At 44.5% G+C, this 21,993-nt stretch overlaps 1 protein-coding gene and 1 non-coding gene across 2 annotated transcripts in view; both read left to right on the top strand.

Moving 5' to 3' along the window:
• The first annotated feature begins 14,586 nt into the window (after positions 1-14,586).
• The window catches only part of LOC102511492 (NUT family member 2G), a 113,421-nt gene continuing 106,014 nt past the window's right edge, over positions 14,587-21,993 (top strand). The window contains exon 1 of the mRNA XM_032477385.1: positions 14,587-15,622. The gene's annotated coding sequence lies outside the window, so the exon portion shown is untranslated. The remainder of the gene's footprint in view (positions 15,623-21,993) is intronic.
• On the top strand, positions 18,400-18,582 carry LOC116663412. The gene has a single exon (XR_004319664.1). It is a non-coding gene; the product is annotated as a U2 spliceosomal RNA (small nuclear RNA).

Raw genomic sequence — 21,993 nt, 5'->3', positions numbered from 1 at the left:
TGAGGGCAGTTGTCAGTTCAGTTGTCAGTTCCCAGCGCAGGCTGCTGCTTAGGACTAAAGTCAGCCGAGGAGCTTAGATGACCAGGTGAAAAAAAAAAAAGACCTAGAAACCAATCAGTCATCCTAAAAAGAAATATTTTTTAAAACCTGTCATCCAGTGAGTACAGATTCTAGCAGCATGGAGACGTGTCAGAAACACATGGACAGTTGCTAAAGGCCCAAGAAGGATTTTATTCAGACTGTTGCCATAGAGGAGAGAGATTTCAGTATAAACTGAGCTCAACTGCTCTGGGAAAAAAGGCAGGAGGCTTTTTAAACACTGGTGTGCGCTGAAGGGCGAGTATTGGAGGATGTTAGTGGGGATGTCCGTCCATGTGATTGAACCTTCTGGGCTTGCTGACTGGTGCTCATGGGAGTTAGAGTCCTCGTCTTCCACAGAGACTGGGAGATGGGGTTCTGTTTTATTCTTCCAGTTTTATTGAGCTATAATGAACCCCCTGCACTGTGTGAGTTTAAGGTGTCCAGCATAAAGAGAGGTCCTGTCCGTCTTGATAACTACATTTCAAAGCGCTAGTTCTGAGGTCCTTGAGAGAAACATTTCTTTGTGTAGAAGATTTATATCTCAATGGTAAAAGAAAGAATTGACATTCGCAAGTTTTCTAAAGCAAATGCTGTACGAAAAGGGAGGTCAGTGGCCTAGACTCAGGGTTTGGCTGGAACAAACAACAAATTCTTTTGGCAGTGTTGAGCTTTGTCAGGCAGGAATTTTTAAGGGGGCTGAAACATCCTAGGGATGTGGCTTTGAGGTAATGGAAGCCATGCTAGAGTTTAGTCAAGTTTCTTACTGTGTGGGGAGGGCCGGGGAATTGCATGGAGGTGGAAATGTGTTACTGAGTCCAAACTCGTTCTGCTTTCCGCACGACAGGCCAATAAATCGGGAGATGAAGTGTTGGGGCAAGGAATAATGACTTTATTCGGAAAGCAAACAGAATGAGAGGATGGCCGACTAATGTCTTGAAGAACCATCCTCTCCAAGTCAGAACACAGGCTCCTTTTATACAAAAAAAGGGAGGGGGTGTGGTTGGTTGTTGCAATCTTCTTGCTGTAGAAATTGTTCCTGCAACTGTCCACGTGGGCCAAGTCATGGTGCTTCCGCAAAACCTCCAACAAAACAAAGGCTACCCTCTGTTCTGCAGCTTGTTTTCTTTATATAAGTGCAGAAGTGTTAATATCCTTCAAAGTCAGAGCCTTGAGAACAGGCTCTCTTGTTTACCAGCCAGGCTAAAGGCAACATTCATTTACTAAAGGTGCAGAGCTAGCAAGAATAAGCCGGAAAAAAGGGCACAGTGGTTAAAACCAAAAGAAGAGATCCAATATAGAGTCACATCTGTTCTCCTCTGTTACAAATGCACAGAGTCATTTGTGCTGAGAGTTTGTAGTTTTTACAGGTCCGAGCAGCAATGCCCATGGTCACCTCCAAGACATGAGTCCGCTGATGATGTAACACTTGTTTTCAGTCGTCTGACGGCCTGGGCAGATCTGAATCTGCTGAAAATGAAAGTCGAGTATTTGAAGGTAGAGAAAGAAAATATTACATCTCAATAATGCCTGAAGCTGGAGTGGAAAAGCAAAGATTTAAAGAGATGAGCACACCTAAGGCCTCAGAAAGAGTCTGAATTTCTCATTCTCATCTTAAAAGTAAATGAGTTGTTAAAATAGCTCTTTAGAGACAATGTGAGAATAAAGGTAGGGAAGGGAATGATAAGAGGGGGGAACCTTAAATGAGAATTGTTGGGAGATAATACAGGGTAATGTGAAAGAAAAAAATTTCAAAAAAGATAACATTGGAAAGGGCCAAAAGGAAAAGAAAAGAAAAGGAACAGGAAAAAGATTAAATCTGCCAACAGCTATAGTTCTAGCACTAGATGAATTTTAACTTTGAAGTTAAACCGGAATTTTTAATGAGTTTTCCGTAGTTTCAAATTTTCTTTTAGTTTAATTTTTGTAAGATCATTTCCTTTACTGTATTGTATGAGGAAATGCTAATTTGCTTTTAAAATATTCATATTTAAATTTTTCATTCAGCTTTCAGATGACAATCATAATTGCAACAACTGAAACTCCCAGGGTATCTTTGGGTCTTCACCGATGACCACTTGGCCAATTTTATAAAGATCTACGTCAGGGTTCTCAGTGTACACAGTACATTAAATGTAGTATGCTCATAGTTTCCTCCAGATGTGGATTCATCTTCCCACATTCAACAACAATGATGGGCCACGGGATCAACTAAAAACACGAGTGGTCCGTCCTTGGGTTTGCCAGGTTAGCTTCATGTCTCCTCAGAATGGAGGCGGAGAGCATGGGGCTGTGGCTGGGGAGGGACTGGCAGGACCCTGAATCTCACCTATCTATTAATTCCTATCAGAACATCCACTGCAGGAATGAATGAGTCAAAGAGCTGTGGATGGGGTCCCAGACCTGTGGGAAGCAGAGGGGAGGCCAGACTGAGTCATCCCTGAGACGCCCATCCCCTCCATACTTATGTCTCACTCTGCCTGCCCTCTCCACACCCATCTCCTCTGACCTCCACAACTGGGGACCAGAATAGGAGGTGTGATAAACAACCTGATGCTCGTAAAACTGTTTCAGACTCAGTCCTGCTGCTCATGTGCATGGAGACTGTGGTGGGCTCCATGACCTTGGAGAGAAGCGTGTCAATAGGAAGACCAAACTCTCGTAGGATCTCTGTTAGACGTAGTCTATGACCAGGCTTTCTGCTGCAAGGATAGCCACGGAGGGGTTTGAAGTGGGCTGGGGCCATCATCTGGGTCCAGGAGCCAAAGAAGGGTGCCGTGGGAGCACAGCATTGAATGAGAGGTTAGGCGTCTGACTGTTCCCCACAAGACCACCTGCATGCTCTTTCTTCCAGCTTGGCACCTGGCTGTATTCGTACTTGCAGCGTACATGGAAGCCCCTGTACTGTCGCTGTTCCAAGCTAAAGTTGGCTTACCTGCAGCTCTTCTGGCCTGGCTGAGCCCTGAAGTTCCATGCCCCTCTTCCCTGCTGAGATGGATCTTCTAGAGCCCACTACGGCAGGGCCAGAGGATAAGGGAAACCGCAGGCAGGGAAGACTATGTGAGGGGGGGGTTCATGGGCTGTGTATTCCTTTAAAGGCAGTGGGATCTTTCTTTTAAGGGAAGGCAATGGGAAAGTCAATTATGTGGATGAAAGTTTCCCTTTATCCTGCTTCAGCACCAGCTCCAAGGCTTTTGCCAGCTGAAGAGCCAAAAGAAGGGCCAACTCAGGACCTAGAGACAGCTCTACCTCTGTCTCTATCAGCACGTCTGGTACTGCAGGCAGTGCCACCTCCATCAGCTGCTCTAGTGGTGGAGCAAGCCACATGTGCTCCAGCCTGAGTCCTCGGTCCTGAGCTGGAATCACTCAGAACATCCGGTCCAGTGCATCTTTCATCTCCAGCTCCAAAACAGAGAGACAGTCAGCTCTGGCCCCAGCACCATGCAGCCTCTGGCATGGGACCGGGAAGGATGGGATGACTAAGGAGAAGTTTGAATTCATGGTCTTTCCTCTAAGGCTAGTGGCAGACCAGGTGACTCTGATAGATGTGAGTAGGCTGGCTCTTATGGGGAGGCTGGGGCAGGGCTTCCCTCTGCAATAAGCTGCCCCATGATCTGGACCCCTGTGATCAGGGTTCCAGTCCCAGGCCTGCCTCTTATCAACCATATAACCTGGGCAGCTTTCTTAAACCCCAAACTTGCACTGTGTACCTGAGGTCAGTAGAGATGGACAGTAACAGGACTTCCTGCACAGAGAGGCTGTGCAGATTCAATGAGGCAGGACAAATAAGAACTTAAGTGGGGCCTGACCTGTGTTTTGGGGGAGAGGAGCTCACCGTGTGCAGCCAGGTGCATGGATCACCCGTATGCTCGGGAGGCTTCATAGTCTTCACTTGTTACACATCTGAAGGGTGCTTAACCATAAGGGAGACGAACAGACAGAGCCAGTGACTGTAGCTGCCACAGGGGAAGGTCCATCTGAAGGGGAGTCAGACTCGTGGGCTGATGAGGATGGGTGGAAAACACCCCCTTGGATTGAGCAGAATTGTGCTGCCTTCTGGAGATTGGAGTTAGTGAGGACAGACTGGGTGAAAATGTCCCTTGCTTTTACCCATCAGTATTGGGCCCTGTGGATACTGATTCCCATGGTCAGTATTGTCCTGGTGCCCTCAGTGGACAGAGAATAAAACTCAGGGACTCCTACAAGGCTCAGGCCACATCCTCAGCTTCCTGAGCTCCCATTTTGATTGGTTGTTCCATTGTGGGATGCAAAGATGGAGTGTGGCAGATCTGGGTGACACTCCCCTTCCCCCAGAGTGTTTAAGAAGGTGCCTGGGCTCCATCTGATCCCAGAGGAACAAGCCTGGCAATGAGCACATGGCACCAACCGTACATGTCGCTATCACCCAGTTCAACAGTGTCATCTCCACCTGCTTCAGGGACCCAGCATGGTCGCCCAGGAGAAGGCCAGGGTGGTGAAACATCGGAACAAGGTAGCCAGGGTATGCTATGGGAGGTCCAGTGCAGTCTCTCTAGAACCTTGGGAACTACTTCTTCTTTATCAGGTTTCAGTATTGAAGTCTTGGTCCAAGCCCCTTCACAGCCCCTAGGCCCTTCCTGCCAGGGCCACGCTGACCTTGACTTAACATGTGACAGTGACAATGAGTTGGATGCTTACCTCCTATGTGTCTCGTTCCCTGGGTTGAGCTAAAATTCTCCTCCCTGTGGATTTTTTTAAACCCCCTTGTCTTAATTATTGTCTCTCCTATGCCCTCTATGGGCTCCCTGGAATGTCTCATCCAGAACAGAAGAGAGCAATGAGGAAGACTGAAGCCAGAGAAAGCAGAGCAACAGCTTCTCACTTCTCAGCTGAGCCTCTTCCCTTCCCCAGGGGTGCCAGTTTCTCAGGAACTTCCCCATGCCGCACACCAGCCTCTCTGTTCTGCAGAGTGCTTCGACTAACCCTCTGAAGGAGACATGGGGAAATTTTTCTCCATAGGAGGTCACTGTGGGATCTCCCATATGTCTGCCATTGTCCCCTCAGTCACCTGGGACCTCCTAGGAGGCATCGAACTTAACAGACAGGGGCTGGGCTTGTGGACTGAGGCTCTAAGCCTCCTTGGGAAACAGGCCACCATTCCTACTGCTTTAGGAATAAGTTTCCTTAAATGTCACATACTGGGTTGAGCCAAAATGGAAAATTCAAGTGTTTCCTTTATAGCAACAGGACTCCATGCCCAGTTAAAACTCAAACTGGTTAGAACAGATATTCAATATAAATGGAAATGGATACCCCAGGTGACCAACCTCAGGGCTCCCTCCCCAGTCCTACAGAGCCTTAGCGCTCAGAGAAAGCCAGCAAAATCCCTCATCCAGGCGGTGTGAATGTTGCCGGTTCTCAAACCAGAGGGATTTGCACTTTAACCCCACACAGATTTCTTAAACTTCTCCGCTGTTTCCCCTCCACTCAGGAAGAGCTGCTGAAAAACAGGTGTTTGTTTATTAAGGTTGAGTGGAGGCCTGAGGTCTGGAAAGAGCCAGGGGTGAGAGAGGAAAGGGAACTGGCTAGGATGTGGTGTTTAAGTTTCTCTGAGAAATTCCAGTCTGCTCTGGATTAACAGGAAGAGGGATCTGTTTCTGTGCACAGGCAGTTTGGGGGTGTTTAGAAAGACAGGAGGCCCTGGTGATGAAATCAGGCACATGCTGAGACAGCAAAGTTAAGAGTCTCTGGCTTCCATGCCGGTTCGCCCTGCTGGCGTATGGCTTCTCAACAGGCTGCTGGATGGATGGGGTGGGTGGGGATCACTTTCTTTCGTAAATCTGCCTCGTAAACCAGTCTGTCCTGAGGAACCCAAGCCCCTGCTGCTCTTCTGTCTTCATCACACCCCTAAGGGTAGGGCACCCTTCTTGTCCCAAGGATGGACACTGCAGGGGGTCGCTTGGAACAGATATACAAATGGGCTGCCCAGCCTTGAGTCCAAATGGCTGGACCAGAGACAGATGTGTGTGCATTATGTGACTCTGCACTGTGCCCTCGTACAGTCCTTGCTCATCAGCCACAGTCAGGGTTCTCACCTGGGTGCTAGGCAGAAGTCGTGACACATGGCCCAGGTGGCTTATGAAAAGTGCCTGGAGGAACTGATCCATTCTTAGTAGATCATCCCTGATGGGCCTCAGAAGCTTCGTATGAAACAGGGAACAAAGTGTGTTGTCATCCCCTATCCTGTAAGAAAGAGGTGGCACCTCAAGGCTCACATTCCCGGGCAGAAAAAGACTGCTGTGCAGGGGAATGTCTGGAGCCGTTTCTTGGGGGAGGTGAAGGCTTTGGCATGGCAGAGATTCCAGTGGGGCTGGGGTAAGCAGGCAACTCAGCCAGGCCTCCAAGATACCCCCTCCCCTTCATCCATAGCTCTGCCCAGATAGGGGCCTGGACACAACGTGAGAGCACAGAAGACAAGACTCTCACCAGTGGTGGGCCGGGATGGGGTGAAGGAAGCTGAGATGGGGCCTCTGGCTAAGAGGAGAGTGTGACCTGCCCTTTGTGGGCCCCTGAGAAACTCACTGCCTCTCCTTGGGCCTCTGTCTCCTCATCTGGGAAATGGAGGGATAAGGGCCTCATAGCCACCCTTGTGAGTTGGGACAGCATGAGCATTGGAGGGCTGAGTGAAAGGAGACTCCACATAAGACAGGCCCCTAGGCTGGTGGAGCAGCAGAGCTACCTGCCTGCAAAGCTGCATGAAATTTTGTCTAAACTGGGTAAGAGTGAAGAGGGGCCGCTCCAAGTTCAACTACACAGAAGTGATCTGGCAGCGCTTTCCTGCCTCTCTTGGCGTCATCAGATAGGGTGGTGCTACAAGACCCTTGAGCTCCACCTGTTCTCCCCTCTCTGGGGCCAAGAGACTGGCGGCCTAGGTCCACACCCTGTCCTCTGCGCGTGCTTGGCCCTTCTGTAAACCTGGTGGGTGGTCACGGGAGGCTAGTATGATAGAGGGCTCTTTCTGATGGCCTTTGGCTGTCTGCCTCACAGGGGCATGACATGAACCGCCAGAAGAAGGATACAGGTGAGCAGCTGTGGTACGCCCGTCAGGGGGAGGTTGGGGGAGTGGAAATCGCAGGCCACCCCTTTCACAGAACACTTCTTGCCTTTATCCCTGCATCTGACATTTACTGGAGAGTATGATAACAGAGAAGGGGGACCATTCCATTTGGTATGTGGGGGTCGGGGGATGGCGTCAAGGGAAAATTCCTAAAGGAGGGGCTGTTTATTCCCATCTCTGAGAACAAGTAGGGCCTGGATGGAATTAGAGGGAAGGAGGGCTCTCATGTGTAGCAAAACCCAGCACCAGCCCCCAGCCCCGCTTCTCACAGCCCACAAGGCCCCAGCTCATTCCCCACCCAGACTCTGCTGGCGTTTTCTTTTTCCCTCTCATTCTAGGAAAACAGATTAGTGACAGAAATCATGCTGCTCCGGGTGGCCACAGAAAATTACAACCTAAGGCTTGAGGAGAAATTTGATGTCTGTTTCTGGGACATGGAGATGCTTAGTGAGAATGAGAAGTGAGGCCAGGCACAGGTGGGAGAAGGTAGCGGTGGACTTTCTCTGTTGGCCAGTCAGGAGAGCCTGCAACCAAGGGTCCCAGATCTGCCTCAGACCTTGTTGCCTGGCAACTGCTGGGGCACCGGGACTCCAGCCAGTGGGCAAAGAATGGGAGGGACTCCTGAAGTGTGGCTCCTGGTAGGCTCACTCTGTCCTGTAGTGACATCCTGCCCTGCTAGGTGGAGCCCCTGTTCTATTTGGCTGAAGGAGTCCCATCATCAGGCTCACAGATGAATGTGTGTCCAGCGAGTGTGACCTCTTCCTTTGCAGCAGGGACACAGCTGTGGCACTCAGGTGCTCTGTTTCCATCTCCCTGACATCTCTCTCCCAAGTTCTAGTTCCCTGTTTTGGAGGAGCAATATTTAATTGTTGTAAACAGTAAATGCGTGATTTGAATATTATTAAAGCCCTATTTCTTTAATAGCCTGAGAATTGTGGGTGTAAAAAAAAATTTTTTCCTATGCTAATTTAAGTGATCATCAGACTCTGACATTGCTCCTCGAATTAAGAAATCTTACAGGGTCATCAGCTTATTGTATGCGGGATAAGAGAGACGAGCCAGTCCCCCCTTCCTGGCTACAAAAGAATAATCTCAATTCCCCTTCTCCCAAAGGTGTTTCATTTCAGTATCATGAACCTGGACCAGGAGCAGAGACAGCTCCTCAGAACTCCCAGGACTCAGAGGCTGAAGTCCTTTCGCAGGCACAGCAGCAACCACTGACATGTGGGAGTCTTTGAAACGACTTTGTGCTGCCAGGACCAATTCCTGACCCAGAGCAGTGGTTACTTTTCTATACTTTGCAGAAGAGGGAACATTTTCTGCTTCTTGTTGAGGTTTCTTTGGAGCAAGTATTAGGGATTTGGAGTTTTGTAGTTCAATCTCTGGTACTGCATTAGCACTACGTAGGGAAGTACGACAGGGATAAACTGTGCCTGTGGAAAGGACGAGGCCAGAGGAAGGTGATTTGCAAATGGGGAAACTAGGGAAAGCAGGACTTTCCCTCCTCAGTCCGCTAGGGGCTCTATGTTTGTTACACCAAAGCGTTAGAGCAGGGTGTTACCGCAGCCTGGATGCTGGCGAGAGACCAAGCGACACTCAGAGGGTTGGAGAACTCAGGTTTATTATGCGGGCGGGCCCAGAGGAGTTAACACTCCAAAGTTCTGGACCCCGTTTGTAGGTTTACACAGGCTTTTATAGGTTACTGGTCAAGATCTTGCAACATCATATGCAGAGTAGGTGTAACAGATGGACCAGTCAGGAGTGAGCTTTGGGAACCAAGAGACTCTTAGGGGCCAGTTCCGTTCTCCTAGAAGTAAGCTGATTTACAGAAGCACAGAAGCCAGATAATGCCACAGGGCCAGGGAACCAGATGGCGCTGACGGGAAAGTAGTGGCCCTGCTTGGGGGTCCTGCCGGTCTTCATGGGGCTTCCCACCTCATGTTCGCTCTTTACCTAGATGCGAATCCTCCTGGGATCCTCGTCTATGACCTCTGACTTCCCCTTCCTGCTCATTTCTTATCCAGGGAAAAGGTTTGTGATGCAGCTTTTAAGGCTGCTGCTGGGCCTTCGTTCCATAAACACCTATGTTACCTATGAACGAGGGGTTCTAGATTCCTTGTGCTTCTTTATATAATGCTTTTGAAAGCACAGACTCCCTGGAGGCCCCCAGCCTGAATGTCAGGTGGCTGCTTCTCCCTGGCTGGACCTGATGGATCAGGGATGAGTTCTTGTTTGTCAGGATAAGGGTCTGTACACCTGGCCAATGGAACACATCCGCATTCTCCCTTCCCAGCCACGACAGCATCTGCAGCTATGTGGTTCTGAAGTTCGTGATCTCAGACATACCCCAGTGTACATACCCAGTTGTGTTGCTGCTGACTGGTCCCAAACTGGTAGCTGGAATTGAGCCCATAAGGCTTGCAGCCCCCGGGGATGGCTGTGGTCTTTGGGCATAGTCTTGTACTTTGGTTATATCATGGGAGCATAAACATTTCCTGTTAGGAGCTTTGAAAGATGAGAAATGAGAGGGGAGGAGGTAGGAAGTGTCTCCAAACTGATGACCTTTGGCATCCACGGACACAGTACTGCCAATTAAAACACTGAAATGCTAACCTGGGTGAAAAGGAGACACTGCTCTGAGTTCACGCCAAGTACCTACCCCACAATTGGGAGCTCCAGGGTTACCACCTGCCATTGTGAACATTATCCCCTGGAAACAGCATGTAGAAATGAGACCCAGAAGAATTACCTGGCACTTCTGAGTTACTCTCCTCATTTCTAATGACTACAAGTGTTACACAGACACACAGCAGGCTGGCCTCTGCCAGGGAGGCCTTTTCAGTGCAGCCTGGGACTGAGTATAAATCCTTTAATTGGTGGGACAGGCCCTTCTTGGCTTGACACAACACAGCCATCCAGGAAAGTGATTTGCTAAACGGAAACTGGGAAAGCTGCACTTTCCTTCCAAAGAGAAAGAGAAGTGCTAGGTGCCAGGGCCAGGACAAAGGCATTGGTGTCCAAAGGGCTTCTTCTGCAGGACTGTGGGGACCCTGAGAGCAGATTCAGCACGTAGCAATGTTGAGTAAGTCAGGCGCCTACCACACGGCAGAGTAGGGACAATTTTTTGCGTCTTTGGGCATCCACTGGCCAAAAGCACATCGATCCATCTTATCCAGAAGAGACCCACGTATGCAATGAAGGTCACATTATCACCCAATCTGTGTTTTTACGTTCTTTAGCTCCAAGATTTCTTTTCTGCTCCTTTGTATGTTTTTTTCCTTCAACATTTTCTGTCTTTGTTGAACTTCTCCTTTTGTTCTTGTACTGTTTCCCTCATTTTGTTAAATTGTTTCTTTGTTCACTTGGAGCGCTCTGAGCTGCTTTAGTATGGTTCTTTTGATGCCTCCTTCGACAGTGTGCCAAGACAGTTCGGTTTCATTTTGTGTACTCCACCTTCTGGTCCATGTTAGAGCCAGTCAATTAAACAAACTGCTAGAGCTCTTTGTACCCCATGGAGATGCGACATTGAATAGAAAATCTCTGTGGAGTGAGCCAAATCAATATATTCTACCTGATTGGACTCGATGTTTCTTCCACCATCATCCCAAGATCTTGATATCCACTTCTTCACAATTTCCCTGGATTTCTTTCTGTATGAACTGGGGGAAGGATGCAGTTGTTTTGGAGTGCAATACAGTTTCTCAGAGATCACATTTCGTACCTCGTGCTTGGGACCTGCTGAGAACTGAGTCTACTAGTAGGTCTGAAAGCCAAGAGGGCCGGTGTGTGTGGATCTCGAGAAGGATCAGCAGTGCCTTGCAAGTCAGTGACCTCAGGGGAGACCATTATAGGATTCAGGAAAAGCAGAGTTAACCCCCTCAGACCAAGATGGGAGGGCTTCATTTAATGGCAAACAGACTCTGCACAATTTTGATTTAAGTGTTCCAGCTTAACCAGGAACGGCCCATATGGCCCCATTCCAATTTTCTGGGTCCCATGCCATTACTTGGACTGATGCATGGATGGGAATTCAATTTGTGTAGTAGTTCAGCCACTTTCAGGATGAGACTCTGGGTTAGGTTTTCAGAAATCTCAGTCTCAGAGGTACCAGAAATAAAGTTTTATTTCAAGGAAGATAGGAAATTTCAGGTCAATTATATGGTTCTTGAGTTGGAAATCTGCTTGACTTAAGTTCATCTTTTTCTTTCCTCATTTAATCTAATGAATTAGAAGCAATAAGCTAATTTCATTACATTTGTTAGTTTGTCAAAATGATGTAAAGTCTCAAATACATAGTCATGTAGACCTTGCCTTTTATAAACATTTGATGAGAAATATTCTGTAGTGGTATTTCGTGTATATACACACACACACACACACACACACACACACGTATGTATGTATATATGCACATGTATATATATGTCTTTGTAATGAACTATCAGTACGCTCTTTAATAGTAGAAATAAGGTCACTAGTGTCTTTAATTCTAATCAGATTAGAAAACCAATTCTAGAAAACCAAGAACCACTTAAGTAAACACATCTTTACTATTCTGTTCCTTTAGAACCATTCTGGGTACCAAAACCTGTATTAGAGTTTTCCAGAGAAAAGGAACATAATGTATTTATAACATGAACACATACACGTATACACACATATTTATGTGTATGTATATATACACACAGAGAGACATGTAATGTGTACTTAACATCTGTCATCATACATAGTTACAAATTTTTTCTTAAGGTGAGAATTTTTAAGATCTACTTTCTTAACAACTTTCAAATATGCAATACAGTATTATCAACTGTAGTCACTATGCTATATGTTACATTCCTAGGACTTTTTTATTTATGTTATAACTGGAAGTTTGTGCCTTTGACCATTTTTACCCATTTCTCCCAGATCATGGGCTTTCAGTGGTTTCACTTCCTGTGCTCTCTCCTCTGCCTTCTTACCTACGCCAATCTGTGGTTCCTCTTCACAACCTCCCCACACAGAGACAAGACCTGCAGGCTGTACACTATAAAATCTTGAGCACCTTAGACAGTAATGATGAAACACTGAGAGAAAAAAAGGTGTCTAGTGAATAATCTGACCCTGAAGCCTCAACATCTAGTGAGTTGAAAGTATTGACCAGCAACCTCTTGATAAGAAGGTATTTCCTCAAAGCTGATTCTTTTCAGTTGGCCAAGCTAAGTGCATTACTGGTATGTTTTTCAGCTCAGAGTAAATAACATTTTAATTTCACTTTTTTAGTGTTCATTGTTAGTATATAGAAAAAACCTTATGTTTAAAATCTTTGCAATTAAAGGAAAGGAGTTTGAGCACATTGTATAAGACATGGCCCCAGCAATAGTTCTCATAAAAGTCTGTTTTGGGATTCCATTGAGCTAAAGCAGAACAGCTCTTCATTCACCCACATACTGCATTAATAACATCAAAAGTCCATGGCTGTGTATTTGAGATATTTTTCTGGAGTTAGACATAGTGTAAGTAAAAATGGGCAACTTTTAAAGTGGAGGAAGAACTCTAGACATGAAATAGGAAAATCATGCAGTTGCTTGAAGCAGGATTATGACATTCTGCCTCCAAATCCCAAATCAGCTCCTGCCTCATGGATATATGACCTTCCCAATACACCTGCAGATCTTGCCTTGCAGTTTTCTTAGGTAAGCATGCATGCATGCACACACACACACACGCATACGCATATGTGCACACACATGCATGCTCCTGTGAACACACAGAGAATATATTGTTCATAGAGCTGTGTCTAGAGATCCCCTCAGAGGAGAAAGGTTGATTTTAATTTTCTTTAAGAGTTCTTAATTTTGAGACACCTAGACTCCTATCCTCCAGTAAAACATGCTATAAACCCAAGTACCAGCCAGTCTGTAATTTCTGTCTTGTTTCTTAGAAAATGACCAAATAAAATGAGGGAAAAAAATGTGCAAACAGTATTTGAAAATACGTTAGCCACTATATCTAGATTCTGCCCTGTAATAAATTTGGCAAGTGTAGAATTTTTTTTTGCAAGATCTGAACATGATCGTAATACTGAGCTCATATGGTAGATATTGGCCTGTTACTGTATCAGTTAAAAATGATTGGTTTTGATGTTGTCAGACATGACCAAGGCCTGTATGTTCCTCAGTTTTCACATCTTTTACATGTTTGAGAGAAAATGTTTATGTAGTACACGTAATTCAGAATGTTCCCTAAGATAGTAAGGAAAGCTTTCCTTTTGTATGTTTCTCTTTACCATTTCTGCTGTTAATAGAGAAGCATTCTTGGCCAAAAAGAAACATTACTTTTCCTGTCCCTTCTGTGCCACTTCCTGTGGGAGCTTTAGCACACCTTGAGCCTTACCCTGTCTAGAACCAACATCTCTCAATATATATTTTTTCCTTTTATTCATTTCCTCCTGAAAAGTTGATGCCAGGGCATGAGCATCTGAGTGACTTTGATTTTTAAGGTGAGGTTTCCATACCTGGAAGAGTGTCAGGCAGTCAGAACGTACTTGTTTCATAACGGGACCACGATCTTAACTTCTTTTGAGAGCACAAGGGAACAGAGAGGTTGGTTTGTTTTGTTGTTTGTTATTTGAGATATAGAAATTACATATCTTAGGGTTCTCTACATTGCATTTTCAGGTGCTATTTTGTGTGAAGTCTGAATTATGTAAAAGAATCTGACCTATATATACATCATGACATTTAGGCATTTTTCTTAAGGGCTTTTGCCTGAGAGAATAAATTGGAATCTACATTAGAGTTCTGACATAGAAGGGGCTGTAAGCTATTAACTAATAATTAATAGTTAGCATTCTTATATTTAATCTTAAAATGTATTTTTGTGTATCTGCTGTGTATAGGAGCATTTGATGGTGTACAAACAGTGCTATCTACAGCACAGCCTCCATTCTTACAAGAGTGCCAAATTTAGGGGTTTGCCTATCATTGGAATTAAACGTTTTAAAAATTGTTCATTGAGATATAATTCACGTTCAATAAAACTTGCCATTTTAAATAATATAATCCAGGAGATTTTAGTATATTCGTAAAGTAGTGCAACCCTCACCACTCTCTCATTCAATAATGTTTTCATCATCCCCCAAAGAAACCCCGCACCCATTAGGAGTCACTCCCCACACTTCCCTCCCCCAGCTCCTGGCAACAACTAATTTATTTTCTGTTTCTATAGATTTGGTTGTTCTGGATGTTTCATATAAATGGAATCATAGAATATATGGTCTTTTGTGTCTGTTTTCTTTTACTTTGTGTTAATATTTTCAAGGTTCATCCATGTTATGGCCCAAATCAGTAATACTTCACTCTCCTTTAAGGTTGAATAATATTCTGCTGTATGGAAATATGACATTTTGTTTATTCATTCATCAGTTGATGGGCATTTTAGTTATTCCTATCACTAGAATTAATTAATATTTTTGGTCTGTGTGCATCTTTGATAGATTTTGATGATAAAATTGCTGTGTATTAAAACTAGCGACTACCTCAGTGTCATACCTTTAAAGATGAAGAAACCACAAACATTCACATTCAAATCGATGGCTCTAGAGTTTAAAAACATTCCCAGATTTTCACCACTTCATCCCACTATTTCTCAATCATTGGAAACTTAACCTGTTCTCAATGTTTGAGAATCTGTTTCTGTGGGAAATTTTGTTCATGAAATGAATTTTGGACTTACCGCACAATAGAACCGAGTGAAACAACATGTTTAAGTCCCTTCGTCCCATCCTATTAGCTATGCCGGTGTACAGTGATACAGCCCAAGGATTCAGGGCCTTCAGCCACACCCTCCCTAGTCCTCTAGTCATGGGCCAAGGATCTGGAGCACCTACGCTTTTTCTTTCAAGTTTTTCTTTAATAGACTTTATTTTTGTAGAGCAGTTTCAGGTTCACAGCAGAATTGAGCAGAAAATAACAGATTTCGCACATAACCCTCCCCACCCACACATACGTACACTCCTACCCTCAACATCCCTCATCACTTTGGCATACTTGATACAATCGATCCGTGCGCGTGCGCTGCCTGGCCACGCCCCGGCGCCCTCCTCAGCCACGCCCCTCCCTCCGCCCGCCTAACGGTCAGGCAGGCAGGCAGGCTGCCGTTGGTCGAGCGGACGGCGGCTCCGCCGGGCTTGCCGAGCGGTGCCCGTCCTGCTCCCTCCGGCAGCGGCGGCGGCTGCAGCGGCAGCGGCGCGGTGCCTCCAAAAGGCGCGGAGCTGGCCGGGCGGCGGCCGCGGAGCTTGGTGCCCAGCGCGGCGGCGGCGGCGGCGGCGGCGGCGGCGGCGGCCCGGGAGACAACATGGCGGCGGAGGCGGGTGCGCGCCCCGAGGTGCTCCGTGGGCAGGTGTTCGACAGGGGGCCGCGCTCCAGCAACCTGCCACCTCGGCGAGGGCTCCCACGGCGTCGTGTGGTGAGTGTCCGCGCCCCGCGTGCCGGCCGCGCCCGCCCGCGCGGGCCCCCGCCCGGCCTCGGCTGGCGCAGCTGCGGCAGCTGCGGCGTCGGCCCCGGCCCCGGCCCCGCGAGCCGAACCCCGAGCCTGGCGGCGACCCCGACTCCAGGCGGGCTGTCCCACCATCCGCGCGCCGGGGCCTCGGGCGGGGCCTGGCCGCTCGTGCTGGGGCGTTGCTCGCGTCGCTTCCCGGGTGGGCCCTCGCTGGGCGCGAGAAGGGGATGGGTGGGGGTGGAGGACAGGACCTCGGTAGGCAGGGACCCCCATGTCAGGAACCGCCCCACCCCACCCCCGGGTGCTGGCTTTAGTTTACACTTTTAAAAAACTGTTTCATACAAATCAATTATATGAATATTTTAATGTAGCTGAATTATCTGTTCCCTTCTTTTGGACATTTAAGTTATTTCCAATTTTCGGCTATTAAATAATGTTGCTATGTATTCTTGTTACTTCCTTGGAAAGACATGTTAAGAGTTTCTCTGAAGACGCATACATGAGAGCACAGTGTCTGGTCCGTAGGCGTGGGTGGCTTCAACCTGATTGTGTTACACCGCATCGTGTTCTGAAGCTGTTCAGTGCTGTCTTATATTCCCAGCAGCAGGGATGAGTTCTTGTTCCTCATCTTCGTGTTTTTCACCATTTGTTTGGTTTGTGGTGAAATTTCAGAGGGGTTTGGCCTCCTAGTGAGCACGAGCATCTTTTCCTGTGTTGACTGGCCACTGGTGCCTCCTTTTCTGTGACTTGACTGTTCAGAGTAGTTCCCTACTTTTGATTTGGGCTGTTTCTGTTACTGATTTGTAAAGATTCCATTTTGGGAACATTTATCTCTTTAATCCAATTGGAATTAGTTTTATTTGAATGTTGGGAGGTAAGGATAAATTTTTGCCTGAGTTATCTTTTTTCAGTGTTTTATTGTCAACATTCCTGGCATATTATTTTTTTATTTTGTTTTGTTTTGTTTTTTGCTTCTAAATACAACTATATATCTGGACTTGGACTTTATAGCAAAACTCAGTGTTTTTTTCAAAAAGAACTATTATATAAGCGATAATTATGGTATAATAAGAAATGTTATTATGGTATAAAGTATTATATGGTATAATACTTAAGGGATAATTGTAAGTTATGTTATCAAATTATAAAATTTACTGCATATATTTAAAGTGTAAAAGTTGGTAAGTTTTGACATACATGCACAGCCATGAAGCCACTGCCATGTTCCAAATCCCAAACATACCTGTCACCCCCAGAGTTCCCTTGTGGCTCACTGTAATCCCTGTCTCCTGCCCCTCCCTGTCTTCCCCCTCCTCCTGTACCCAGGCAACCACTTAGCTGTTTTCTATCATAGATTTGTTTGCATATTCTAGAATTCATGTAAATTGAATCGTACAGAATACATACTGAATTCTTTCAGTCAGCATAATTATTTTGAGTTTGATCCCTAATGTTGTATGTATCAATAGTCTATTTCTTTTTATTGCTGAGTAGTGGTATAGAGATCACAGTTATGTAACCATTCATCTACTGAAAGGCATGTGAGTAGTCTCCATTTTCGACAAACACAAATAAATGTTGTCTGTCCAAACATTCATGAAGAATCTTTGTGTAAACATATACTTTCATTTCTTTTGGATAAATACCTGGCCCTGGAATGGCTGCGTTGTACGATAGAGTGTATATTTTTTAATGAAACTCACAAAGGGTTTTGCAGACTGGCTGCACTGTGTCACATTCCCACGAGCAGTAGATGAGAGTTCCAGATGCTCCGTGTATTTGTCAGCAGTTAGTAGTACTATTTTAACTTCAGACATTTTCATAGCTGCGTAGTGGCTTCTTACTCTGTTTTACTTGGCATTTGCCTGATGACTGATGATGCTGAGAATCTTTCCATGTGCTTATTTTACCATCTGTGTATCTTCTTTGGTGAAATGTCTTCTCAAATCTTGGCCTATTTAAAAAGTTGATTTCTTATGTTTTTATTATTGAATTTTGAAAGTTCATCATATATTCTGTATAGAAGTCCATTATCAGATATTTGATTTATGAATATTTTCTCTGTGGCTTTTGATTCTCTTAATAGTGTCTTTCAAAGAGAAGTTCTTACCTTTGGTGAAGTCCAAGTTTCAGTTTTTTTCTCTCATGAATTTAACTTTTGGTGATGTATTTAAGAAATATTTCCTAAAATGAAAATCAAAAAGAGTTTCATATGTTTTTTTCTTTTTAGAAGTTTTATAATTTTTACTTTACGTTTAGTTTTATACCCTGTTTTGGGTAAATTTTTATACTTGGTACCAGGTCTAGATACAAGTACAATTTTTTTCTCATAGAAATATCCAAATTTTCCAGCACTATTCTTGAAAAGACAACGCTTTCTTTACTGAATTTCCTATGCACCTTTGTAGTAAATTAGTTGTGTATGGGTATTTATATGGACTCTGTTTTTTTCAACTTCTCTCTTTACCTGTCTTGATGCCAATACCACATAGTCTTGATTACTGTAGCTTTATAATCAAGTCTGGAACTTAGAAGTATAAATCCTGTGACATTTTCTTCAAGTTGTTTTATTTATGCTAAAACATAGTTATTCTAGTTATTCTTTGCATTTCCACATGGATTTTAGAATGAGGTTGTCAATTTTCACACACACACAAGACACAAAAAAGCCAGCTGTGATTTTGATTGGAACTGAGTTGAATCTACATCAGTTCAAGGAGAACTTACATGTAAATAACATTCTGATCACTTCTCGGCCTTTTGGCTAAGATCAAGTGTAGTCTCCGTTCTTATCAGTTTAATAGCACTCTGTCATCCAATATATGAACGCAATCTGTCTCTCCATTTTTATGGGACTTCTTAATTTCTGTCTGTCAGCATTATTTTGTAGTACACAGGTCTTACGCATCTTGTCAGATTTACCCTTCTGTGTTTCATATTTTTGATGCTATTTAAGGTACTTTAAAATTTCAGTTTTCAGTTGTCTGTTGATATAATTTAGAAATACAGTTAGTTTATGTATGATGACCTTGTATCTGGTAATTTTGCAAAACCTACTTCTCAGTCCTAGTAGTTTTGTAGATTCTGTCATATTTTCTACGTAGATGATTTTGTTATTTGTAAATCAGTGTAGTTTACTCCTTTCCATTCTTCATGTCTTTAATTTATTTTTCTTACCTCGTTGCACAGGCGAAAACATCAGTGCAGTGATGAATTTAAGTGGTGAGAGTGGACATCCTTTCCTTGTTCCTGATCTTATGGGCAGTGCTTTCCTCCTAAGTGTAAGTTTTATACCTGCCCTTTCTCAGCTTGACAAACTTCCCTTCTATTCCTTGTTCAGTGAGTTTTTATTTGGAATGAGTGTTGGGTTTTGTCAGCTGTTTTTTGGCATCTGTAAAGATGCTAATATGTGTTTTTCTTTTTTAATCTTTCTTTTGGTAAATTATATTGATTGTTTTCCTGTTAAACCATCCTTGTATTTCTGTTAATACAATGCACTGACTTTATTCAGATTTCTCCACTTTTACCTTCACTTTGTGCGTATATGTATGTGTTTTTGGGTTTTTTTTTTTTTAAACATTTTTTATTGATTTGTAGTCATTTTACAATGTTGTGTCAAATTCCAGTGTAGAGCACAATTTTTCAGTTATACATGAACATATATATATTTTCATTGTCACATTTTTTTCTCTGTGAGCTACAATAAGATCTTGCATATATTTCCCTGTGCTATACAGTATAATCTTGTTTATCTATTCTACAGTTTTGAAGTCCCAGTCTGTCCCTTCGCACCCCCGCACCCCCTTGGCAACCAGTTTGTATTCTATGTCTGTGAGTCTATTTCTGTTTTGTATTTATGCTTTGTTTGTTTTTTGTTTTTGTTTTTGTTTTTGATTCCACATATGAGCGATCTCATATGGTATTTTTCTTTCTCTTTCTGGCTTGCTTCACTTAGAATGACATTCTCCAGGAGCATCCATGTTGCTGCAAATGGCGTTATGTTGTCGGTTTTTATGGCTGAGTAGTATTCCATTGTATAAATAGACCGCATCTTCTTTATCCAGTCATCCATTGATGGACATTTAGGCTGTCTCCATGTCTTGGCTATTGGAAATAGTGCTGCTTTGAACATTGGGGTGCAGGTGTCATCCTGAAGTAGGGTTCCTTCTGGATATATGCCCAGGAGTGGGCTTCCTGGGTCATATGGTAAGTCTATTCGTAGTCTTTTGAGGAACCTCCATACTGTTTTCCACAGTGGCTGCACGAAACTGCATTCCCACCAGCAGTGAAGGAGGGTTGCGTATATGTATGTTTATTTAGTTCTGTGGAACTTATACATGTACGTTCATGTAACTACCAGTATATTCAAAGAAACAGGACAGTTCCATCACAAGGATTCCTTGTGCTATGTTTTTATAGCCATAGCTCACTCCTCCCCAACCTCACTCCCTCCACCTTCCTCTGGCAACTACTAATCTCTTCTGTCTGTACCATTTTGTCATTTCAAGAATGTTATAAAGGAAATAATATTGTATGTTACCTTTTGGGATTGCTTTTTCTCATTCAGCATAATTCTCTTGGGACCCACCCAAATGGATCTCGTGGGTCCATTACGTGTATCAATATTTCATTCCTTTTATTGCTGAGTTGTAGTCTGTGGTATGAGTGTACTACATTTTGTTAAACCATTCACCCATTGAAAGACTTTTGGGTTGTTTACAGTTTGTGGCTAATACAGATAAAACTGTTGTGGTCATTTATGCGTAAGTTTTTGTGTGAACATAGCCGTTTCATTTCTGGGATAAATGCCCAGAAGTGCACATTGCTGGGCCGTGTGGTAAATACACGTTCAGTTTTGTACAAAAGTGCCATAGTCATTTCCAGATCACCTATGCCACTTTACATTCCTACCAGCAGTGCTGGAGTAATCCAGTTTCTCTGCGTTCTTTCCAGAATTTGGTGTTAACACCGTCTTTTACTTTGGCCTTTCTGACAGATTTCTGAAGAGGATGCATTTCTGTGTAGCTGTGAGCCTCTAATAATTTTGTTGTGAGGTCTGTTTTCAGTATGGATGGTTGTCCCATTTTTCTTCTGTGTGTGTTGCCTGTTATCCCTTTAATTTGGGGTGTGGCCAGTGTTGCGATCAGAGCCTGCCCTAGTTGCTGAGCGGGACCTCCTTTTTGTTCTGTGGCTGTCACAGCCCTGACAGGGGTGGGTCTGTTCCCCTTTTCTTTTGCTGGAATGGAGGCTTCCAGACTCATTTCTGAGCTGTGGTGCATGGTAGACAGGAATGGGGCGCTTCAGGGACTCTTTGTTGACTCTGCCCTTGTCCCTGCTTTGGCCGTGGGAATCATTCTGACAGATTTCTAGCAATGTCTCAGTTGGTATGAGTGGGGAGTTTAGTGCAAGCAGTTCCTCTCAGAGAGAGCTGGGTAGCTGAGCATATCTGAGCAAGTGCACTCTATCAAGGCTTTACTCTTGTTGGAAAAGAGACTTGTGTTCTCCCCATGGGCAGCTTAAGAGCTTAGGAGTCCCTGATCATGGGTGGCCATTGCTGTCATTTTGTGAGGTCTTCATGGCTTGTCCTTAGCATCTACTCATTCCCTTCAGATGATGTCTGTCCCTCAGAGCGGTTGCTGGGTGTGAGTATGTCTTAATATCTGATGTGACCACTGAGTGGTCTCGGCAAAGACAATCAAGTGGAGAGAGGAAAAGGATGGTCTCCTGGGTCGGCTCCTGTGGGTGGTCAGCAGGCGGGGACCCACAGACTCAGGTCCAGGGTGTCCACTTGAGCATCTCCAGACACTGCAGTTGGAAAGTGCCAGTTCCTGGCAATTCACCTCAGCTTGGTGGGCCCCGTGAAAGATGTTTGGCTCCTAGAGTAACGGGTAGCATGTATATCATTCATTACTGAAAGTTGATTATTCTTTCTTTTAAGGTGGGGCTTACTTACAGGAAATGCAAAATCTTAAGTGTAGTAGTCTCTGAATTCAAACAATGGATATAACTCGATAACCCAAACTTTATCAAAATACAGATCATTACCCTTGGGGCTCATCCCTGTAAACTCTTGCCCTTATCGGAGGTACCAGTGTTCTGATTTTATTTCACAGTAGATTAGTTCTGCCTGCTGTACAATTTTTCGTAAATGGAATCCTATAATAATACTTTTTTGTGTAAGGTTTCTTTCGCTCAGTATAGCTTTTAAGCACATTGTTGCATACATCAGTAGTGTGTTCTTTGTTTAACACTGAATAGCATTCTGTCATATGAATATAGAACTGTTTATCCATTCTCTTTGATAGACACCTTGATAGCTTCCAGTGTTTAGTCAGTTT

This window comes from Camelus ferus, chromosome 4 (assembly GCF_009834535.1).
Source record: "Camelus ferus isolate YT-003-E chromosome 4, BCGSAC_Cfer_1.0, whole genome shotgun sequence".
Lineage (NCBI taxonomy): Eukaryota > Metazoa > Chordata > Mammalia > Artiodactyla > Camelidae > Camelus > Camelus ferus.
Note: the sequence above shows the minus strand (reverse complement) of the source record. Positions and strands in the feature narration are given on the sequence as shown.